The sequence below is a fragment of the Eretmochelys imbricata genome, chromosome 2, assembly GCF_965152235.1.
Source record: "Eretmochelys imbricata isolate rEreImb1 chromosome 2, rEreImb1.hap1, whole genome shotgun sequence".
Classification (NCBI taxonomy): Eukaryota; Metazoa; Chordata; order Testudines; family Cheloniidae; genus Eretmochelys; species Eretmochelys imbricata.
This window is the reverse complement of record NC_135573.1, coordinates 56,552,234-56,563,796: the sequence shown is the minus strand read 5'-3', so window position 1 is coordinate 56,563,796 and position 11,563 is coordinate 56,552,234.

Sequence of the window (11,563 nt, the reverse complement as noted above, 5' to 3'; positions counted from 1 at the left end):
TGTAAGAATTGTACTGTTGGTGGCTGGAGAGCAGCTAGTATCACATATTGAGATGTAGGCAGTGCAACCTAGTGGTCAGAGCAGGAGTCTGACCTAGTGGTCTGAGCAGAATCAAAGGGCAGAACTGGAGTCATGGTCAGGAGACAAACCTATGACCTGAGCCAGGAATTAGGAACCAGAGCGTTGGAGTTAGACAGGGACTAGGGCTGGAGTGGAGCAGGCAAGGGATAGAGCAAGGGATGGTTGGGAAGCAGGTCTGGTGCAGCCGTACTGAGCAGCCACTGTACTGCTGTTGCCATCAGTCTTAAACAAGAATCTGTTGAGAAGGCACAGTTACTTAATGAGGATTTATTGGGCCCAGCCCAGCTCATTGGGTTGCTAGGTGACTGAGCCCGGAGCTAGCTGAGTTCATGAAAGTACCACCCCCTTGAGAGCTTCTCCTAGGGGTCCTTGGCCCTGGCTTGTCTCATAGACTTTAAGGCCAGAAGGGATCATCGTGATCATCTAGTCTGACCTCCTGCATATTGCTGGCCACAGAACCTCACCCACTCCTGTAACAGATCCTCTGCCTGAGTTACTGAAGTACTCAAATAAATCTCGATTTAAAGACTTCAAGTTACAGAGAATTTACCATTTACATTAGTTTAAACCTGCAAGTGATCCATATCCTATACTGTAGAGGAAGGCGAACCACCCCTTCCCCCAGGGTCTCTGCCAAACTGACCCCAAGGGAAAATTCCTTCCTGACCCCAAATATGACAGTCAATTAGACCCTGAGCATGTAGGCAACACCCACTAGCCAGACACCTGGGAAAGAATTCTCTGTAGTAACCCAGGGCCCTCCCCAACTTATGTCCCATCACCAGCCTTTAGAGATATTTGCTGCTAGATTGGCTACATGCTATTGTGGGTAGTGTCATCGTACCAGCCCCTTCATGAGTTTATCAAGCTTAGTCTTGAAGCCAGTTAGGTATTTTGCCCCCCTGCTTCCCTTGGAAGGCTGTTCCAGAACTTCACTCCTCTGATGATTAGAAACCTTCACATAATTTCAAGCTTAGTGTCAGGACATCTTTGGTGAAATCTCTCAGGAGATCAGGAGTGTGAATGTTTTCTTCTGGTTCCCAAGGTTGCTCCTCTGGCCTGTTCTTCTTCCAGTGTATCCGATACTGATGAGTTGGGAGTCGAGGGCCTGATGGGCTTTGTATTCCTCCTGCCCGTGGACAATTACTAGGGGTAGAGAAGGGTCTATCCAGTCAGGGAAGGGATTGTCGATGAATGGCTTGAGGAGAGAAATGTAAAAGATGGGGTGAATAATGAGGGATTCTGGGACCTGAAGCTTGAAGGCCACTGGGTTTATTTGCTTGATGATCCAAAATGTACCCAGGAATTTGTGGTCAAGCTTGGCCAAAGGATGGTCTGTTCTCAGGATTCTGAGTCAACAGCCAAACCTTATCCTCTACTGAAAGGTTAGGGGTGGCCTATCTCTTTTGATCTGTGTAATGTTTATATGTTTATTTAGTGGCAAATAAGTGCTCCTGGAGTTCCTGGTATGTTTTCTGGAGGTGGAGGACAGGTCGTTGGCTTCAGGGATGGCAAAGCCTTCAGGCAGGTCTGGGTGGAATTGGTGGTGAAAACCAAAATTTGCAAAGAATGGGGTCTGTTGGGCTGATGCACGGGTCGAGTTGTTGTATGTGAACTTGGCCAAACACAGCAGTGGGAGACAATCACGCTGACAGAAATTCAGAAAATAGTGGAGATACTGCTCCAGGGTCTGATTGTTGGCCGCTCCAGGGTCTGATTGCTGGCCGCCGCTTCCCACAGCTCTCACTGGCCAGGCACGGTGAACCGTGGCCACTGGGAGCTGAGGGGGCTTTGCCACCTGATGGTCAATGTCCGCAAAATATCTCACGGCCTGCAATCAGATTACCGTGATGGGCCGCAGGTTGCCCACCACTGCTCTAGGAAGTGGGGACAACTCTGAAAAGGCAGCCTTGATGGCCAGGAGTTCCTTGTCCCATATGACATAATTTCTCTCTGAGAGAGTCAGTTTCTGAGAGAAGACAGCACAGGGATGAAGCAATTGGGGAGGACCTGTAAATTTTGAGAGAACCACATCTATCGTGAAGTCTGAGGCATCCGTCTTGACTATGAAGGCCTATGTAGGGTCTGGATGGATCAAAATGGTGGCATAAATAAATGCTTTTTCAAGTGGTTGAAAGGCCCCTGCTTCTGAGTGAACCAGGTGAACTTAGCTCCCTTCTTGATAAGGGACATTATAGGGGCTACCAGCTCAGAGAATCCTTGGATGAATGGCCAGTAAAAATTTGTGAATCCAAGAAACCACAGCATTCTGCATATATTCGAGAGTGCCTTCCACTTGCTGATGGCTTTGTAACTTGTGGGGGTCCATGGCAAGTCCCACTGGAGAGATGAAATATCCCAGAAACAACTTTTGTCAAATTTGCATTTCATAGATTTTGTGTAAAGTTGATTTTGGCAAAGCTGGTCAAGAATGGTGTGTAAATGCTGGTCATGGAGTTCTTGGTTTTGTGAAAAAGTTAGTATAGATGATCACAAATTGGTTGAGCATATCTCTGAAGCCATCATTCATGAAATGCTGGAAGGTAGCAGGGGTATTACGTAGACCAAATGGCATGACCAGGTATTCAGAATAGCCGTATCTTGTCTGAAATGCTGTCTTTCATTCATTCCCCTGTCGAATTCTGAGCAGGTTGTACGCTGTACTCAGGTCTAGCTTTGTGAACACCCAAGTCAAATGGAGTCTTTTCAGGAGTTTGTGTATGAGAAAAAGAGGGTATCAATTGGAGATGATGATCCTGTTTGGGGCTTGATAATTGACACAAGGTCAGAGGGAGACATCCTTCTTAGCCATAAAGAAGATATATATCCTGCTGGGGAAGTCAAAGGGTGGATGAACCCCTTCTGCAGATTTTCCCCAAGTTATTACTGGAGGATCTGCAGCTCAGGTTTGGATAGGGTTTAAATGTGTCCAGAAGAAACCTCCATTCCTGGTTGAAGGTTGCTTGGGCAATTGTAACTCCAGTGAGGAGAATCAGTATCTACCTTCTGTTTGTCAAATACTTGGCATATACTAAGTACTTGGTAGGAATTCCAGGCACTACTGATGAATCTTTGGTTCATGACTCTGGATCCTTTGGGGGCTGGAGTGCACCGCAGAATGTGACCAACCATTGGTTGGAGCTGAGGAAGAATGATCATCAGCACTGGAGGGCACAAATAAGTATAGGTTACTAGTGCCACATGATTTGGGTGTCATGAGTGATGAACTAGGGGACAACAAGGACAACTGGCAAGAGTGGAGCACGGATAACCCTCAACTATAATATCTTGCGGTGACCACAAGGGTAATGACCTCCAGGGGAGCTGTCTGATGCATAATGAGACCTGAAGAGAGAAGTGACCTGTTGATAGCCTTGACAAGTTCAGGGAAGTCCTTGTGAAGGATGGGAATTTGATACCCCTTAATGAACTCCTGGTCGATGAAACTTCTGGAGGTGCCTGGGTCAGCAAATGCTTCTAAGTGGATGTCAGACATGGCAGAATACCGGAATTGAAGAAAGAGATGGAGCAGTCTAATGTGCTGGTTAGGGGTTTCCAAGATTCCAGCAGATGGGCAGCAGCATGGTTCACAGTGGAGCGCCAGCCCCATCCTAGCTCCCCTGCTGGGGCTGAGCTCTGGTGTTTTGTGACCTGGAGGTATGGGCTGGTCTTTGGCTGGGCACCCGGCTGCAATGTGCTCAGGCATCTCACAATACTAGCACAGTCTCATGCCAGCAACAATTCTTTTAGTCAGTGGAGAGGTGGGGCCGGGCCTTGTCAACTTGCATTGGTTTGGGGTCTCATAGGGCCACTGGTGCCCTAGGAGATAGAAGAATTCTGGCCTGTAGGGGTCAGATGGCGCATGGTTTGCTTGGGCTTGGTACATTAGCCGATGATCAATCCTAATAAAAGATCAGTTAAGGCTCCCAGGCTAGGCAAAGGTTCTACCTGTACTAATTCATCCTTGGTAGGGTCCCTGCCTGAAGTGGTGTCAGGTCACAGCCTCATTGCAGTAAGTATCTGTAGCCAGACATCAAAATTCCACTGCATATTTGGTGACAGACATGGGACCTTGTTGGAGGGCATGGAGAGCAGCTTCTGTGGAATGTTCTCAATGAGGATCATCAAAGATGCCCACCATTGCTGCACAAAGGTCTCAAGGAGAGGACTGAACCCTTCCAGGAATGGGGATGCCCACTTCAGGACCCCTCCGGTGAGTAAACTAAGTACTAATCTTACTTAGGACTGATCTGTGGGGTAGCACTGTGGCTGCAACATAAACTGGAGATGACTGGTGAAGGAACCACCAAAACTTGGCATGATCCATCCCCATCAAACTTATTGGGTAGGGGCAGCTTAAGCTCATGGAAAGTGGAACTGAGAGCTGCAGGGACAGAAGACACTGCCTGGGCTTGTATTTGGGCCTGGAGGGCAGCATTCTGGTCAGGTAGTGCGGCAGCCTGAGCCTGCAGTTCCTTCAGGGCTCCAGTGTCATCTGAGAAGGTGAGTGGGGCTCCTGCTGGGACCTTCTGGAGGGGGTCTTCATGCTGTTAGGTGAAGTCCTCTTTTATCTTGTAGTGGGTTGCTCAAACTGTCACACACCGAGGTGTAGGAGTCAGAGCAGGAGTCTGGCCAAGTGGTCCACACAGAATTAGAGGGCAGAACCTGAGGCATGGTCAGGAGACAAGTCAATGGTCTGAACCAGGAGTTAGGAATCAGGAGTTTACAGTTAGGCAGGGACTAGGGCTGGAGCAGGCAAGGGGTGGAGCAAGGGCTGGACGGGAAGCAGGTCTGATGCAGCTGCATTGAGCAGCCAGTGTGCTACTGTTGCTATCAGGCTTAAGAGGGATTTGGTGGCCCTTCTGTTCAATGTGGGAGCACAATCACTTAGTGAGGATTTATTGGGCCCAGCTGAGCTCACTAGTGTGATTGCTGCCTAGAATGTACCATGCTGAGAATGCCACACTCAGGACAGACTGCAAGAAACAGGGCAGACATACTCCAAAAACTGGTGGTTTATTCTCTAATTTTAGATTCACCAAACCGGTAACAACAGAGCTTCCATAGCACCACACTGGATAACAAGAAGCCAAAACGCAGTCCCCTTTCGGCATTCCAGCCCTTGGTTCCCATCCAGACAAACTGGTCTTATAATGATGACAAGTTCTGAAAATCTAATTCAACATACATGAGGTTCATCCAATCCCAAAGGATCAGAAACTTACCCCCAGGTCAATATGTATCTCAGACCTTATCCAAATATCTCGCTGTCTGACAATCCTTAGTAAACTAACTGAAGATTTTATTAATAATAAAACAGAAGAAAAAAGAGTTATTGAATGGTTAAAAGATCATATATATATTACAAATGATTGCAAACTCCTTAGATCAGATTTGTAGCAGTGATGGATGAGTCTGCTGGCTTGCACAAAAGTCTTTCTGGAAACTTCCAAAAGATTGGAAGGTCCTCGGTCCATTGTTCAAAATAATCCTTTTGTTAGAAATCCACAGTCAAGAGAATTGGAGCAGGAATGAGGCAAAATGGAGATGTTCAGTTGCAATTTATACCCTCTCCTGTATGCATGGAAAGATACTGTCCCAATCAATGCCCATAGCCCATGTGCATGGAAAGTTACTGGCAAAGATGGAGACTTAGGTCACATGTTCACATCACATGTGTTTACATGTTTTGCGGAATAATAGGGATAGCCATTGGCTCCTCGCTGTCTGAGGTGTCTTCAGGAAGAGCTCATTGAAGTGCTGATTTCTCCTGAATGGCCCATCAACACATGGCTGGCTAGACTGGATGTAAATCTACCTCGTGGGTGTCACCCAAGAACAAAACACATCTTTGAGATACAAATACTTAGCAAATATTCATAACTTCAGATGCAAAGATGAAACATGCATATAAATACAATTATCATACTTAACAGATTACAACTTTTCCATGGATACCTTACATGACATACTTTGTATCAAATCTACTGCAATTGTGCAACAGTCGGAGCAACAATGATATAAATGGTCATCTTCCTTTTCATACAGCATATCGCATATCACAGCTAGGCAACTGCACCTGGAACTAGCTGAGTTCCTGACAGTGTGGATATTGTCTTTTGTACTAATGATGACCTGTATCTGCTTGAATTTGATTTGTATCCTTTGCTAAATCTATAGATGTCACCTTCTGGGATGCAATTCAGTCCAGTGAGGGGTTGTCACCACCTGCCCTGTAACCCTGGATGCCTCACAGGGTTTGATGCTGTATTTCTTAATGTGGGCTGCTCACAACAAGCCTATAAGCATGGAGGTCACACCTTGAGTGTCTAGACAGCCCAGGTTCAGCAGCTCTGACCCCAGCAGCCTGTCTACAGCTCTGCAGCCCCACCAGCCTTGGTTACTACTTGCAGGGGGACCCCAACACACTGCCAGTCCTGGATTTTTCCAAAACTGTGTGTTCTGCCATGTCCAGCCTTTCCTGGACAGTTCAGAGAAATAATAAGGTTTGTTTGTTTTTCTGAAGACAAAAAAGCACATCACAGCTTATTAATTTACATGGGGTGAATGCACTGCACTGAGCTGGTTTATAGTAAAATAGAATAAATTTACTACCAATACGACATAGGTTAAGTGATGCTAAGTGAAAGGAATAAAGTTAGGAAGGATTACAAGCAAATAAAAGCGAAATCCTGCATCTAAAAGTCTAAAACTTAATATAGCAAGGTACAGGCTTTGTTCAAGATGTTTTTTCTCACCAGTCATTCTTCCCAGCCATGTGTGACTTTTTCTCAGTCAGGACCTTCCACAAAAGCACAAGATACTGGCTTCCCTTGCTGCCTTCAGTGAAAGATCTTTACCTAAACAGCTTTCTCACCTATATTCAGTTCGAGAGATTTCAACCCCTTCCATTGGTTGAATGATCCATCTTTCTCAGCTTGCAAGGGCTCTGTTCCCTTGTCTCTGTCTAGTAATGGATGCCAAAGATGGCTTCTCTACCTGCTTTTACATCTCCCAAAGTTCAGTGACCTTGCTTCAGGAGGCAAGAAGACCTCCTGTGTGCTTAGCTTGCTGTGTCCACCAGGAAGCTGACCACCTGCTGTTCTCCCTGTATATAAATAGGGCTTCTTTTGTTTCTGATTCTGCCATGCTTAATTTACATAGCAGATAGGTAGATAGCTGTGACATTCCCTCCTGTCTGGGCAGACTGTACAGCCTAATATAAATTAGTTTCCATTATTTAGTATCCATTATTCCTTATATAGTATTAATACATACATTTTACAATGATTTAAATCACCAGTCATGTTACAGTCATTCATAAAATACCTTATTTGATGTGCTAATATTGTATTCAGTAAGTTGATTCAATTGCTTATCACTTGAGGTATCATTCAGCCCCCTGTCTGTATAGACCAGTAAACCTTTGAAATCGATTCTTCTGAGGGTTACCTGTCAAAGGAAAGTTTACTTAAGCTGTGAGGAAGATGACATAGAGTCTGATGGTGAAGGAAGCTTCATGCTCTTTCTTCCCCGCTTGTTAGCTTAATAGCTTTGTTTACCTAATATGTAAAAATGGACCTTCATTGTCTTTGCCAAAGATTGGGCTGGTCACAGAATCAAATACATGTTCATTTGTCTAAGCAGTCCTGTTTACCAACTCCCCCTGATGTGCCTGGTTTGAATACATTTTAGTTATCATTCCAGCATAGGTCCATAACTCTTAATACCCACCACATACATCATACAAGGTTGTTAGTAGTGAGTTATTAGTTTTCAAACAATATCTCACAAGGCATATTTTGTACAAAGATTATTACAGTTGTGTGTAGGGTGTGACTATAGGGGTGCTTAGTGTTACAATAGGACTCACAATAATTAATAAAGAGAGACTGCCTTCTATCTTACCCTTTTATTTTAGTATTCCAAAAAATCTATTATTATGACACATTCTGTTCCCTAAATCCTTCCCCTATCTTCTGTTTCTTTTTGCCATTACAAATATGAAAACATATTTAATCTGCTGTCTGTTCATTCTGTCTTGGAAAAGAGGAGACTAAGGGGGGATATGATAGAGGTATATAAAATCATGAGTGGTGTGGATAAAGTGAATAAGGAAAAGTTATTTACTTGTTCCCATAATATAAGAACTAGGGGCCACCAAATGAAATTAATGGGCAGCAAGTTTAAAATAAATAAAAGGAAGTTCTTCTTCACACAGCGCACAGTCAACCTGTGGAACTCCTTGCCTGAGGAGGTTGTGAAGGCTAGGACTATAACAGGGTTTAAAAGAGAACTGTATAAATTCATGGAGGTTAAGTCTATTAATGGCTATTAGCCAGGATGGGTAAGGAATGGTGTTCCTAGCCTCTGTTTGTCAGAGGGTGCAGATGGATGGCAGGAGAGAGATCACTTGATCATTACCTGTTAGTTTCACTCCCTCTGGGGCACCTGGCATTGGCCACTGTCGGTAGAGAGGATACTGGGCTGGATGGACCTTTGGTCTGACCCAGTATGGCCATTCTTATGTTCTTATGCATTTCTGCCACTTATTCTTATTTAATTACATGTTTTGCTGTTTTTAAAGCAAAACTGATTTTTTTTTCACTGCAAAAGTAATTTTCGAAAATAAATATATGGTGGATATGGATTACACAGGATGCATACATATCACAATATATAATTACATGATAGCTAAAATATGTACATGTACTTTGTAATATAGATATTAGTTAAGAAAACTACAGAAATTCAGAAATCAAGAAATAGTTCCATCCTATTGTATTGTTTAAAAATCCTCTAAAGGAAAACAAACTTGAAAGCCATGTGTACAAACTTAATTTCAGTCTTGAACAGGGGTGTGCGCAGGAATAAAAATTTGATGGGTTTTGGAGGGGCATGTTCTGTCCTCCTGCTGCGGCACCGGGACCAGAGGATCTGTCAGCTCCCCCTGGGGCCAGAGAAGCTCACTCTCCCCATAGGCCCAGCGGAGCAAGCTCTCCCCGCAGTGGCCCTGGAGCTGGAGGAGTTCTGTGCTCACACCGATTATTGAGGGAGCTCATGTTCCTGCTTACCACTCCCTGTTGTGCATGCCCCTGATCTTAAACATCATCAATCCAGAGTAACTCTAGTGATCTTCATATAGTTTTGAAAATATTTTAGAGCAAGCTGTTGTTTCTTACTTGAAATTTGTAATCTCCTTTAGAAATTCATGTACTTCACTAACAAACAATTAGTTGGTAGTATCTCGTATTTTTATTGAAGTCCCCATTGTTCCTACCAAGTGTTCCAGGCATCTAATGGATTCTATCACTCTCTTACCACTTTGGGGTCACCATGAAAGTTGTTTTCCAACACCCTTGGATTCCACGTATTATGCCTTGTGAAACAACCTCTGAAATTCAAGCCTTTAATCTGGCTGTGCTTGTTCCCCATATATAAAATGGGTAAAATACGCCTCTACTTTACTCATGTGTTGTGAAAGAAATTCATTAATACTTGTGAGGCACTCAGATACTATGGTATGCAGGTCAGATAAAATTACCAAAGTTGCTTTTTTGTATGTAATCTTTTAATTGATTTCTTATGTGCAGAACAAAAAAAAATAATTAAATATATGAATTTACACTATAGAAATAACTTTTGCTAAGTGATAAGTACAATTTATGATCTATGAAGGGCATATAGAAATATTTAAGAATCACGAAGGTTAATTGCGATGAAATAGTAATATAATTAATACAAGGTTCCAGGTTAAATATATTTGGAAGAAATTTGTACATATAGTTTCAGTCAGACAATAGTTTCCTCTCTTAAAGGTGGTGATAAGCTTTGATACCCATGTAGATAGCTGAGAACTGAATTAGTCTTGATTTTGTTGAGTGAGTGTTGATCCAGTCTAGTTTTCAGAATTGAGGTAATCGGCGAAAGTGAAATATGGTGCATAAAATTTTTGTCTTGTCTTTGTAGATAGAAAGTACAGTTAAGAGAACTATAATACTCAAGGTGCTTGAAAATTTTGGCCTACTGGTTTCAAACTAGTCTTAAATCTGGAATGTAGGCTATGATTTTCTAAATTCTAGCATAAAGTTAGGCTCTTAAATAAGTCATCTGATTTTCCAAAATACTAAGCACACAACAACTTCTACTGAACTCAGTGAGAGCTGTTGGCTGCTCAGACCACTGGAAAATCAAGCCACTTATTTAGGCTTCTAAATCTATTCTAGGCTCCTAAAGTTAGGATTCTATTTTTAAAAATCTTGACCTTAAGCTCTTCACTAAGTCTGGCAGAAATAAAAAGTGCCAAAATTAATGAGATTATAGAAATATTATAGACTTCTGTTTAGCAAATAGTCATTAGAATGCAGTCGGATAAGATAGTTATAAGACAGATCCTCAGATCTCAGAAGCCATCCTTCTTTTGAAGACAATAGACATTGGCCTCACATGACTGAGTTTGCCCCATCCTTGGTGACTTGGGCGTTGTCTGAGTTTATTAACACTCATCTGCATCATATTCCAAATCTCATTGGTAAGCACCAACAATGTGCTTATTGAGGAAGACATGAAATAAGGAAAATCTCTGCTCCAAAGAACTTCTAGTATATTGTAAGAGAGAGAAGGCACAACACAGTGAGAAACATAGAAGAGGGAATAATGTAGAGGTGAGGAGTTTTATTTTCATTTATTTTTTAAATGTTGGTTAACTACTTGTGGGCACTGCATCAGGGGCCCCATGTTTGATGGTTGAGGGGTCTTTCCTATAAAAAAATAGCTAGGTCAGTTTCATGCCTCTTATTGATTATACCATGCATGATGTCCTTCTCCTACTCACTCTAATTCCCAGTTATTCAGTACTTGGGCCTGGTGCTCTTTTACAAAGTGCATTCTTCAGGCAAGAGTACAGGAACAGTAATGATAAATACAAAGAGAGAAATCAAAAGAGAAGGGGGGGGGAAGGCTAAAGGAATAGCCATGTGTAGAGGACATGCTGCTAAATGATATCAAGTTCATGTGTCTATAGGCTTTGTCTTCACTAAATTTAATTGTGTTAAACATAATTGTGATGAGTTAGCTGACATGGTCATCTTCTGTATCCTGTCAGCTAGTCATGGTTAAGCCTTGTCCCAGCTAGGTTTGGCATTGTCATCTAATTAGATTCCTCACAATTTTATTACGAATACTAAGATTTCCTAGTGATGATAAGCTGTGTGTGAAATATGTTCTTGGACAATCTTTGGCTAATGTATCTTAATAAGAAAGTGAACTTTTTAAAATCAGTTAAATAAAGATTTTCTAAATTTCTTATGTTACACAGCAAAGCTCTCCTCAGCCATGGTAATTATGCTTTGAGATGCTACTTCTGATAAATCAACTACACTTCCTTTTACGTAATTGTGGTAAGCATCTATTTTAGATTTTTTTTTCAACTTCCCTATTTGGTGTAAAATATTTTCTCTTTTATTATTCGTTTGTGGCTTAA